Below are 13,523 nucleotides of genomic sequence, written 5' to 3' on the forward strand. Positions count from 1 at the left end.
AGAGCATAGTTGTTGCCAAGCAGCGAGCTCTAGAAACGTCGATTTTTGACCGTTACGTTTTTCACGCAAGAAGAGGCATACGTGATCATAGGCGCGAGCGGTGGCGTGACCCGAGCATAGTGGGGGTCATCTTCCAAATGAGACAAAGAAATAATCGAAGGGGATCAGTTCCTTCTGACGAGTCAAACGTGACACTTCGACAAATCTGACGAGCAAACGAATTTATCTAGAGATATCGTAAAGTCGAGTCAAATTTCTGTAACATATTCATCATATTATTGTAAAATATATCATTCTATGTTAACCTGTTAATACAGTGTTACATTCATTAAACCACCTCTGTTGTCTTAACCGAAACAGGAGAACGACTATTTCGCGGCGTCGATTAACATAGTCGTCGCGAGAATTTACGCCTCTCGCTGACGCGTCCTCGCGACCGCATCTCTCCGCGAACGGTCGTACCAACTGTAACAAAGCATTTATTGACAAATTTAATATCTTTCTCCATAATCTGCATAAATCTGCAATACCCTTCCTTTGTATTTATGTGCGTTATTGAATTGAATAAGACACCGATATAACAAGTTATAAATCACAGTTTATTCCAACAACGTCTCTCCGCGAACGGTCGTGACAATCTGTATATAAAATCGATAATTTTAGCATTCAACATGCTGTATATTATAATGCCAAGTTCACGTTATGTTCATAAAGAGTACAGAGATAATCTTCCAAGAAATTTCTCCCTAGAAGTGCTTGAAATCTCTTCTTGGAGAATCTTAGAAATGCGCGAAGAATATTCCAATTTCAGAGTGTTTCGAGAAATATCGTCGAACTACAAATACCTGGAATTCGAATCGCAGCGAGTATTCGACGTATGCGTGGGAGTCGTTCGTGCTGTTACAGTGGAGAAACATGTTTTTGTTTTTACGGAGGTACAATTCAAGACTAATTGTAGATGTAACGCGATTTAAAGCTATAATAAGCGTGGAAAACCATTCGCGATCGGCCAATTACTTTTTCCACTGTCAATTTATTAATTACGATTGCTTCTGAAAGTTTTCCTACGCGTAACTGCTAAACGAGAATTTTCCCATAGATCCCAGAAATTTCGTACACTTACTTTGCCATACCAGCTACCACAAGCAACCAAGAAAATATCGATGTCTTAATTTTCGCAACTTTGAGACATTCTTGAAATTTAGATAAATACAAATACAAATGCAAAACAATGCCGTTATAGATAAATACAAAAATTTCGAAGTTTTCCGCTTCTCAGAGAAATTTTGCTTGCATGTGTACGCAGTGCTCAGAAACTCGGCAGATTTAAGCCTAAAAGGATTAAAATCCGATGAAAAGATTACGAGATAATAAACTTCAAAGTCGATTACCACGGAAGTTTACATCGTGTGAAAGATTAAAAGGAATATTCTGACGAGCAGCTCTTAATAGTTTCAGCGTCTAATCCTCTAAAAACGTGACATTAATTGTTCGTGCCAAAGAGGCAGCTACGAATTGCAAAATATCGAGAGAATTCGATCTCGACGGGCGTAGAAAAGGCAGGGGCGGGAGAACAAAAGAGGATAACGTCTCAGATTTAAAAATGCGCTTGTCACATGATTTTTAAAACTTGTTTTTTCGGTATCTAAAGCACACTTACAAACACGATTTTTTTTTAATTCGGTGAGCCGCGGAGAGCTGAATACGACTTTCGTATGGAAAGTCACGAAGGTACGATACGTTATATTTTTGCGAACTACTTACTTCATCTAGTCGGTTTTTTTCTTCTTTTTTCTTGAAGGAACGCATGGTTCTATATCGCTCTCTTTCTCTTCTTCTTCTTCAATGTAATTTTCATGTAGGAGACTTATCCGCCTCAAGTACGTATTATAATCTTTTATTGTAGACCATCGACGAAATGATTCTTCTCGATACCGTTTAGTAGCATCGTTATGGAAAATTCTTCTCTCTTCTCATTTTAATTCCCTTAACAGTCAATGGAATCCGATGCTATGCGCACAGCTACGTACGTGCAGTGCTATATCATCTCTCCTCCATAAATATCGTTCACTGCCCCAATGTTAAGGTTCAACATACGAGAGTTCGCGACCTTTATCGTAGTTTCTGTCGCTAATTAATATTAACGTGATGCAATCTGAAGCGACGAGTAATGAATATGCCCCTCTAGCGTGACGAGTTATCAGTCATACATGTTACGAGACGATTGTACCATTATTCGGTGCCAACTAGTAAGGTTGCGGAGAAGCATGTTGTCGACGACAGACGAGATTAATCTTACTGATTGCAGTCTTGACACAGACACGCACATATGTAAATGGGACACTTGTAAAGTTTCTATCACGATCGTTGTATTCTTTTTTTGCTTACGTAAAATGTGAAAGGCATTGTGACTCGTTTGCGATCATTGATAGTTTGTTTGGTGAGTGTGCTGTTATGAGTGGGATTAGTAGATGAAAAGATGATTTAACGTGGCGATTTTTATGATTGTAAATATTGACATCTTTTGACGCCGACTTGTATGTTTTTTTAATATTAATATAGAGTGGAATAGATACACCATTGGGGATTAAATGTTTTTAATCTTTCGTTTCTAAGCTTTAATTAATTACGTTTCAGAGTTACTCGAATGAACTATATCTTAAAGAATAAAATTCGAGTTTGATTATGCGTTCGTAAAAATTACGATTAAATTTGAGTTATTGCCACTTGAAGACACTTCGTTACCATAATCATTGTAAATAAAATTAAGAAGTTAAGTAAAACTAGGAACATTATATTTGTCTACGATTTTTTACATTTCTGCGAGACGCACATGTTTCATTGCTAACGAAATAATTAAGTTTATTATAAAATATGAAGGTAAATACGCTTCGTATTAGCAAGTTAATTTTCGAAAGCTAAATGTAGATATTATTATTTGAATGTCATAAATACCCGATACAACAAGTACATACATGAGGTGACACACACTTGTGTATTCATGAGTTTTTAATTGCCTTCTACGAGTTTACGAATTATAAAATTTTATAATTAAAAATTACACACTCGAATGATAGATTATTTAAATATTTAAATACGTGTAATAAAATTTCGATTTATTCGATAAATATTATGTTCAGATAAACTCTCCGTTTTGTCTACTTTTCATATCTTTTGGAATCTTGTTAAAAAATAATGAAAAATGGGGATTTAATTAACGATGTTCAAGGACGTTTAATCTGAAGGATCAGAAGGAAAATCATGATCGTTACGAGACAACGTGAGAAAATTTAATGCCGCAGATTGTCTGAAATCAGCCATAATCGCATTGTTACTTACTGAGCGATTCTTAGATCCTTTAGTTCTGTTTGTTTTGCCGACGAAACACGTATAACATAATCTGTTACCGATACTAGGTGATAAATGAACAATAAGGAAGTGAAACTGGTAAATTCCATGAAGGAATACATTATCAGTTTGGAAAAGATAGATGATCAAGATAGATCACGATCATTATGTATTAGTATGGCAAAATGAAGACTGAAATATTTGTACAATATTACAGTAAATAATTAATACAGATTTCGTGTTAATAAAATGATAAAAAATATTAAATTTAGGTTTAATATTTTAAGCATTTAAAAAAGATGGAACAGAAAATTGTGATAGGCTTTGATCTTTGAGTATTAGATGGTACGATAAGTATCGTTTTCGAAAAAAGAGTATTAATAAATGTAAAGCATTTTAAAAATGAAAATTTTCCATTAGCAAATTTCTCGTCTCTTCTGGTCAGAAATTAAAATTGAATGAACTGTTTTTGGGTAATATTATGGAATTCTCTTTAGTTACGTGTTTATAATACATAACAGAAATGTATCTATTATTCAAGATCCATCGTTCTACTGTTATGGAAACCAGAAGCGAACACAGATTTCCCTCAGTCCGACCTCTACACAGTCAGTGAAAGCATTTTCATACAACAAAGTAAAGATAAAAAATTTTCCTTCGACGACGCAATGCGATTCCAGTCACGTTGCTTAATGATCTATCAAGGTAGACAGGATTCTTGAGGAACCAATGTAATTACGTGACTACGATCATAATTTTTCTAAGGTCTCTGTACCCATAAACAATATTGTGATCCCGTTTGTTATTTAATATAATTACTTATATCTAGTTATATTTAGTTATTAAATATTAGCATGATTTACTATATGTAATTCAGTAAATCGGTACAAGATCTAAAGAAAATATTTCTTATGTATGATTTTGACGAACTTTGTGTAAAAATCTATAAAACTAGAAGTTGCTTAGTTTATATACAGATAAAGAAAAGCATCGTTTATATCGTCGAGATATCACATTTATATCATTTTAAAAATAAAAATTCTTCATCAAAGCGAAGAACATTTTCATAAAAAATTACGAACAGAATATCTCGATTCTACAATCTACTGTAAACAAGATAAGTATCGATAATGAATAAATCTTGACATTGAATTTTATTCAAAAAGTTTTATTCAAAAGTGATATCAAATAATCCGTAATGACATTTATTACTCCAATCATATCAGTCAACTACTACCTACCGCGTAATACGCGATCGATTTTCAAACGCCCCCCCCTCCCTCCCCCCCCCCACCAAATAGAGTTTCCAGTGTAATTCTGTTATTCTTGAATCTTCGGCTTGTTTTTCATTTTTTAGCTCCTACTTTAGATCCTACTTTATCCTCGAGAAAAATTACTTACTTTGATTGTTTGACCATTAATTTTAGCGTTTCTTCGAGGGAAACAGTGTTGATCGCTCGAGTCTGCTTCGGTCTCAAGGTAAATTGTATTTACTATTTACTCGATCAGCTATTTTATTTTCTTTTCCCGGAGAAACCTTGTTTCTCGCCTGTTTGACCATCCGCGCTATTTCTTCTTTGAGATAAACTGTAGCGATTATTCGTGTAATCAACAAATCTACTTTTTCTTTCTTTACGAAGGAAATCGTGTGTTTAACGAAATCTCGCTTGTTTAGTCATTGATTCCGCTAACTTTTCCAAATAAATCGTCAATCATACGCTCGATTGCCAATTCTAATTTTGCTTCGAAGCAAACTGCGTTGATTATTCGTATAACCTTTTTAATAGAAACTGTTTTTCGCCTATTTTATCGCCAATTTCCTTTTCAAAATAACATGTATTAATTATTCGTTTAATCGCAGATTTTATTTTATTTTATTTCTATTTCTATTTCGTTTTATCATCGATTTTCCGCCGTCTTCAAAGAAACCCACGTGAATTACTTTAATTGCTTTTCAAACTAATTTTATTTCTTTACTTTTAAATTAAGAAGCAGCAACGAAAATGCTACAATAACGGAAAAATTCTTCGGTTATCTCCACAAAGAACACGAAGGTATCGAACTTAGTGTATTGAGACATTTTGTTCGTTGGAAGTTAGTCGACGACATTTGGAACGGAAAGATACATTTGACATGATTTAGTGTGACGTTGAGAGAGAAAAATGGTTTGATCGAGGGTGCTCTTAATTACTAATTTCATAACTTGCTGTTAATCGATCTGACAGTGATATTAGTGGATGTGGTTGGTAGTGCCTGATTAATCGTGATCGATATTTTGAACAAAGAGCAACGAGAAACGATCAGTTTGGAGTTTCACTTTGACGTCGTGAGACTATCGTTAATTAGACATAGAAGAATCATTTGGTGACAGGTAAGGGTTTCAACTTCTGTATTCATTTTCTTCTATAGACTGAATTTAATTTTTCGCTTTGATAATCGTTTATAAAAGAGAAGCGATAATTATTAGTTCTACCTAAGAATGTTACTAATAAATTAGGAAAAAGAAATTTTGATTGGATTCTTGATAATGAGTGAAAATTAATTTAAAAGATTGTATTTGGAATTTTGAGAATCGATCGAGTCCTCAGTTTCAGTGCAATGTAACGTTATCAGTCGCGTGAGTTTGGCTCATATGTGATTTATGTGCAAGCTAAATGTTTCCAACAAATTGTAGCATATTGATTTCTCAAAGTCCTGTATCAAATGTCTTGTAATTATAAGCAATTGTTTCGTTTGGACGATCAAGGGTAATATACTCTATTTTTGATTTTAAAAATGCCGCCATTTGTGTAGACGTACACACGCAAGTATTTATTATGTAGACACGATGGCTCGTAGACACGAACGTTTCTCGTTGTCGTATTTTCCAAACAGGTCAGTTATTTCGAGCACTCGACCACTTTCTCGCTCCTGACAATGACATTAGTCATTCTAATCGATGTCTCGAAATCGATGGTTCTTCTGTCAGCTATTTCGTTTCCGTGTTTATTCCATATGATAATATTGTTTCACGTATTCGCTTAAATTTAATTGGCAAATGATTAATTTCCCTGAATCCATTTTCAAGTAAACATATCAGTTTAACCTTTTGCTCTATCTGATACGAAAATGAACAATTTGATATAAAAATTTTGCGAAAGATCGATATATTATTTTACTTTTAACTTGGAAATCGTTCTTTTAATTTTTCAATATCTAATTAACCACCTCAGTCCCTAAGACCGTCTGTTTTAACGAATGGTAAATAATCAAATAATTGCGTTGATACATCAGAAGTACCATCTTCTTATATCCCTGATATTAGTGTTAAAACAGGTTTGAAAAACCTTCAATTATTTCATTTATTCTTAGCCTTCGATGGCTTAAAATTTTCTCGGTTATTTTCCAATAGAGTTCAATATATTGATCGAAAACTTAGTTTAGTTAAGCACTGTAACCGGAAGTCACCCTTAAGTCGCCGCAATTTTTCATTACAATTATTCCCACGGAACACTGGTGCGGGATAGACGAATTAGTAAACTCGAATTTCACCGAAGAAGAGAGGTAAGTATGTATAATGAAGGAAAGAAAGAAAAGGAGATATACGTAGCAACGAAAGCTCCTTTAAACTTTGAACGATATTTTTGATTGTTCGTAGAAAGTGACTTTAAAATATTGTGAAAAATATGCGAGATATCGCGATTTCTGGAATTTCTCGAATTTTCGAACATTTCGAAAATTATTAGAAAATATTGTAGAAAAATTTCACGATAAGATACAAGATATTTTTGGATTACTCTGTCTGGACTTTGGTTCTTATTTTAATAATTAAAATGATCAATCATCTATCGTATGGGGTGTTTAGGATTAAGATAGCGATTCCAGTGACGAACGTTTATCCTTATTACGAACAATGTCAACGGAAGGACGTAAACTTCACAGAGCTGTTGAAGAGCGATAAGAGCCTGAGCTCATCGGGCTTCCAAACAAACAAAACGATAAAATGTACTCAATGAGAGTATAATTTTACGCAGATTCCATATCCTAGTATAGGAACTGAGGTGAAGTATTCACATCGTTGTCTGAATCGCATGCTTCGAAATTCTTACACTTCTGCTGCGTTCTTTGGGTCATTTCCAATCTACTCTAACCTTGTTATAGTAAATTTCTTAAGTTTAAAGAAAGTATAAGACGATAATTGTTAGTACGGATAATTCCTCGTTCCGATTTTACGCGAACGTTTTTTTCAGAGCATAAAGAACTCTTTCATTCATCGAACTGCGAGCAGAATCGAGATATAAAAATTCGAAGACCGCAGCAGGATTAAAATTATATTCTGAAAAATATGAATCTGGTTTTTCGCTGACTAACTCTTAACCTTGGTGATTAGCTAGATTGGGTATGCGACCGAGAATACCTCGTATCAACGGCGCAGGCCATCTTCTTCTGCGGATCCATCATCGGTGGTTTCCTAGTCGGTTGGATCGCCGATCACAAGGGTCGTATCCCAGCTTTAATGTTCTGCAATGGTATCGCCCTTTTTGCCTCCATTTTCACTGCCAGCGCAAATAGTTTTTGGTCATTCGCCGTCTGTAGGTTTCTCACTGGACTGGCGTTCGATAACTGTATCAACATTCCTCTGATTATCGGTAAGCCTTCTACGAAGTAGAAAGTGCGAGAGGTTCGACCGATAAGCCAATGTTTCAGTCACGCGAGAGATAACGTTAGTATGAAGTCAATGTTTCTATTACGTGAAAGATGATGTTGCGTGAGAAATTTTTGATGAATTGTTCCTCGAAGATAATTTTGACGTTGCTGTACTCGATTGAACTATACGGTTCGAGTTCTTGATTCAAGAGCTTTTGCCACCACCAGAGATGAATATATTGATTTTGTTATTGTTAAAGATCGTTTCATCGATTTTCATGTCGTCGAGGATAGTTATATCTTGATATTCTTAAATCGAGTTATACAAGGTGGTTGGTAACTCGTGGTACAAGCGGAAAGAAGTCGAAAATATAGAATACAAATTTTTTTTTTAATTCTTCCATCGAGACAACGATCTACAGTGAGATCCGTTATAACGAGACGCGATAAAGTGCACGCGTATCGAGCGAAAATTCAAAGTCGATTTTCTCGAAAACAAAGCCTCGAACGAAAAATTTTTATTCTATATTTTCGACTTCTTTTTTCGCGTAGAATCACCCCCTTTCCGCTTGTACCACCAGTTACCAACCACTCTGTATATTCGTTCGAAATGAAAATTATCACAAAATTTTCAACACGTAATTCGTTTAAATACTGTAATATCGTAGAATAGATTTGAATTAGAGGTCGGTTGAAAATAGAAAAAAACCGTGTACGTCGTCTTTCGTGGTTTGTTTACATCCAAGAGCGCCTAGTAACAGCGACGCGAGAAAGGATAAGCAGCGTCAAAACAGAGGTACGGTTTCATATTTCAAGGAATGGTAATCGAGAGGCCAGAGTATGTGAGCCGAAAAGTGTGTATGTGTGTGAGAGGACGAGAGCAAGAACGAGCACGACCGGGCAGGAGTGTGTTGCGAGGGTCAGAGCGAATTGAGTCGTTGAAGAGTAGAGTCGTTAGAGCTAATTGAGTCGTCGAAAAGTAGAGTCGTTAGAGGTTTTGAGTCGTCGAAGAGTAGAGTCGTGAGAATTGATAGAGTTGTTAGAGAGAGAGAGTGTGTGTTAGATTCGTTGTGACGAGAGTGGTCGAATAACTGTAAAGTTATTTGATATAGATACGAGTATTGCACTTAGTTTCCGTTAAATAAATATCGTTCTCTGTCCAATTTATATTTGTATATCCAATTTAATATTAATAAATTGTAAGTAATCGAAAAAAAAATTCTATCCTTATTTTTCGATATTACAATACGTTAGAAGCAAAACACGTGCATTATGTAGCGCTTTTTGTTATACGGACCAGCTCAAACTCGGAACATTCACGTTTGCAGAGTAAACGGATTAATTTAAAATCGGAATTATATTTATAATCTTACAATTATCCTACAATTATGTTGATGGTATCGTTCATTCGGCTCGTCATCAATTGCTCCATATTAATAATAACCGGTTTCACTCGATAAATCTTCCATGTTCTATTACTGCAACATGAAGAATAATCGTCGTTAAGTATCTTGATATAATAATCAGTTATTCCGAGAGTCATCGACGATCAATTATCCCGCAGTGCTCGAATATATGGCTGTTTCGAAACGAACGTTGGTCGCGAATATCGCCTTTGGCGTATACTTCGCAGTGGCCAGTACAATTTTACCATGGATAGCCTATTATATCGCGAACTGGAGATATTTTACTTACGTTACTGCCATACCGCTGTTATCTGTCGCTATCACACCGTGGATTCTTCCCGAGAGCGCCCGGTAAGCAAACTCCTAATCGTTCGATTATTCGAATTCTCAACTTGCGCTTTGAGATTTATGCAAATTTACTTATCGATCCATATCACTCGTATTTGCTCTGTTCAAGCTGGTACGTTTCCAACGGGATGATGGACAAGGTTGTTGAGAAACTACGGAGAATGGCTAGGATCAATCGCAGAAATCCAGACTCGCGTATTTGCGATATATTCGTCGTAAGTTCGATCAAATAGAATTCTAGAAAGCTTACGCGAAATCATACGGTACAGTACTTGAATCTGTGCTGACAGATATATTTGATTCACGTCGAAAACACACAGACTCGCGAATGTATTTTAACATGCATAGACAGGTTTTAAAAATGAAACGCGATGAAAAATGAAATATGAAATGAAACTTGACTGTCGCGATTCCATTGTGGTATTATATCGATCTCGTACAAAATTTGAAGTAAATCTGGGAATTTATATAGAAATTATAAAATATTTACAATTTACAAGTACAATCGGGGATAAAAATAAGCTGCTATAGTTAATGGAAATAGATGTGAAGAAAGTATAATCAAATTAGTATCAGCCTCATATACTGGAGTTTTATTTATTATATTTCCTTCTAATAATATGCAGATAGTTCAGCAAATGATTGAAATGAATTTTTACATTTTCTCCACTAATCCACTTAGTTTTGTTCCCGATTGTATTTCGGATCAGAAAAGTATTTAATCAACCAACCACCCATTATATTAATAAATCTCGATATCAAAAGCCATGCCGACTAATTCCATAAAACAGAATGCAAAGTGCCACTGTTCGTGCTATCTATTAATGACGAATAAAATGAAAATAAAATTTCTTTTCAGTGTGTTATGAATTTTGAACTGTGTAAGGGCTAAAGGCACGACTCGTATTATATCTTTCGTTAATTATTCTCGAAATAAATTCTTGCAGAGTAACATGGAGGCACCGGACAAAATTCAAGAATCAGCGACGCTGCTCGATCTGTTCAAAACGCCACGGTTGGCGAGAAACACTATTCTTCTAGTTGCATTCTGGCAAGTATAAGATACGAGTTCATGTTGCGATAAAACCTTCATAAATAACCGATACAATCTTGTAGGTGTTTTACCCTGATCTCGTTCGACGATCACGTGTATTCATTAAAACTTATCCAGAGCTCGGTGTTCGTGTCGTTCTCGATCGCCTGTGCCACAAAACTTCCAGCTGGGTTATTACTCGCCCTGTTGCTCGACCGATGGGGTCGTAGACTCTGCGGATTTCTCACGATGGCAATGACCTGTGTACTCAGTATCGCTGAACTTATGCTGCATTCCAGTAAATATATCGATCTGTTTATTAAAGTAAAATTAAAACGATTATAATGACGTATTATTGAGAAAAATCTGAAATTAAGTTGATGATGAATGTAAAAGAATTTTGGCAACTTCGAAGGTATTAATCTTGGAAAATAATTATTTTGATGGAACTAGAATTTAGGAATTATTGGGAATTAATTTAGTGGCGAAATTGAAAGAGGTGTGCACATTTTAGAAGCAATAATTTTCTATATGTTGGTTTTCTATAATTTGGAGATTTATAGAAGTTTAAAGTTTGTGTGAAATTTTAATTTGATTTTGATTAAGCTTCGATCGGACTATATTTTTAATTAAACTTACAATCAAGTATTGTGTACCCAGGATTAGTTTTGTATTTTTTAATTTATTCCCCAGTGCTCGCGAAATTAGTAATGTCAATATTGTCGCGATTCTGTCTGAACATGGCAGCCAATGTTGGTCTTCAGTATGCAGCAGAACTTCTGCCCACGCCAGTCAGATCGTAGGGCGTATCTTTCATTCATATTTTCGGAATAGTTGCACACTCTTTGGCGCCATATATCACTGACTCGGTAAATAAATATTTATACTACTATTGTTGTTACAACATTTTTGAAACACCGCTAAGTACATCCACGTTCAACTTGTCTTTAATTTATTCCAAAAGATACAATAAGCGCTATTAGAAATTATGAAAAAGTTCTCATGTAAATTTTCTCATGAAAATGTAAAATAGTTTTTTTCTTACCTTAAAACAAGTTGTTTCCTGAAGAAGTTAAATATTATAAATATCTGATCAAAATATTTCTCACTTTCTAGAAAGCCCGTTTTGGAAGTTGCAACCAACGCTTTTCTTTAACTGATCTTTAATCAAAAAATTGAAATTTAAAATAAAAAATGATGGAATAACTTAAGATATGACACTATATTGGTTGAAACTTTCTAATGAAACTTTTTAAATGAGAAATACTTTGACCAGATTTTCATGGTATTTAACCTTTGCTCATATAAATTAATATTTGTTCATTAGGCTGCAATTTGGGAGGGATTTCCAATGCTCATTATCAGCACGGTATCCTTTTTTGGCGCTGCACTGGTTTTGTTCTTGCCGGAAACTGTCGGCCAGAATCTTCCTCAGACTATCAAGCAAGGCGAAGAATTCGGAAGGGACCAACATTTCTGGTCGTTGCCTTGCTACCATAAGACACACTTCAATGGACATCAACACTATCACTCCTGTGAACGATAATTATCTGATTTTTAATAATAATTCAATTAAAAAACACGAAGGAGGATTCGTGTTTTTTTAGAAGTAACAATATTACAAGCGGATCAGTCTGACGATTTTTGTACGAGAAAAAATCGGAACATATTATTTTTCTATTCTCCTACATTAATTTTTATTTTTATCGTTTACGTTTAAGAATTTGTAAGCCTTAATTCTAAAAAGAGCGAGCAAGTTAATGGAAAAATTTCACTTAACTATTCGCGTTAATTTCTTCGGTTTAACTTTTGGGAAATGCTTCGTTAGCTTCGGGAATATTCCAACGATTCGTTTTACGTACAAAATAAGCATGATAAATATTACATCATGGTAATGAAAACTATTGGCGTAATACCTAAGATAAAGATGCAGAGACATTCTTAGAATTTCTAATGACACCTTTATAGATTTCTCGTTTAATATCGCTACTACATTTGAATCACTTTTACCTAACGGTGTCACTTAGTCTCGTTGGAAATTTGTCAAATTCCTTAAAATGATCACTGAAAATTTTCCTAAATTTCCAAGAATTTATTTATTATGAGGTAAAGAAAATGTGTATTAGAAAGATGAGATCGAAGGTTTACCATTTTTTCAATTATGGCGAACGCAATATGTAATCAATGAAAATTTTATATTTTCACGTTGAAAGTTTCTTCAGATAATTATTATCCAGATGATGACTAACTCTTACGAATTAATGCGTGTCTGTAGGATAATCTGGTAGACTTGATGCGCTTTTTATATCGAAAGTTGAGCAATCGGTGACGCGTTCTTATACACCGAACCGCGAAAAGCAAAATTTCATATGATCTCACCAATTTCGGATGTCAGTCAAATCAGTCAAATCAGTCAAATAATAAGTTCGCGTTAATATACACGTTCGATTTTTGAAAAGCTTGTTCAATTTAATAAGAGTCTTGGTAACAGGCTTATGTTTTTAGACCTAATTGGTTGTTTTCATTTACAAGTACCTCGTGTCAAAGTACTCATAAAATGACATTAAAATCAGAAAACTAATAACTGAAAGATTATCATTTTTCCTCTGTGGTAGTTTACATATAACATAATGCAACTAACATGTCACGATTAATGCAAAATAAATAAATTACTAATATAGACATTTTTTAGTAATTTGTATAATCGTGAAACGAATTGGACTTTCTAAAGGCAAATATTAAAGGAAACATGGAATTGATGC

General features: G+C 34.6%; 1 pseudogene; it reads left to right on the forward strand.

Moving 5' to 3' along the window:
• Positions 1-6,791: 6,791 nt before the first annotated feature.
• On the forward strand, positions 6,792-12,374 carry LOC117241280 (annotated as a pseudogene).
• Positions 12,375-13,523: the final 1,149 nt, after the last annotated feature.

This window comes from Bombus vosnesenskii, unplaced genomic scaffold (genome assembly GCF_011952255.1).
Source record: "Bombus vosnesenskii isolate JDL3184/JDL3185 unplaced genomic scaffold, Bvos_JDL3184-5_v1.1 scf7180000015590, whole genome shotgun sequence".
Classification (NCBI taxonomy): Eukaryota; Metazoa; Arthropoda; class Insecta; order Hymenoptera; family Apidae; genus Bombus; species Bombus vosnesenskii.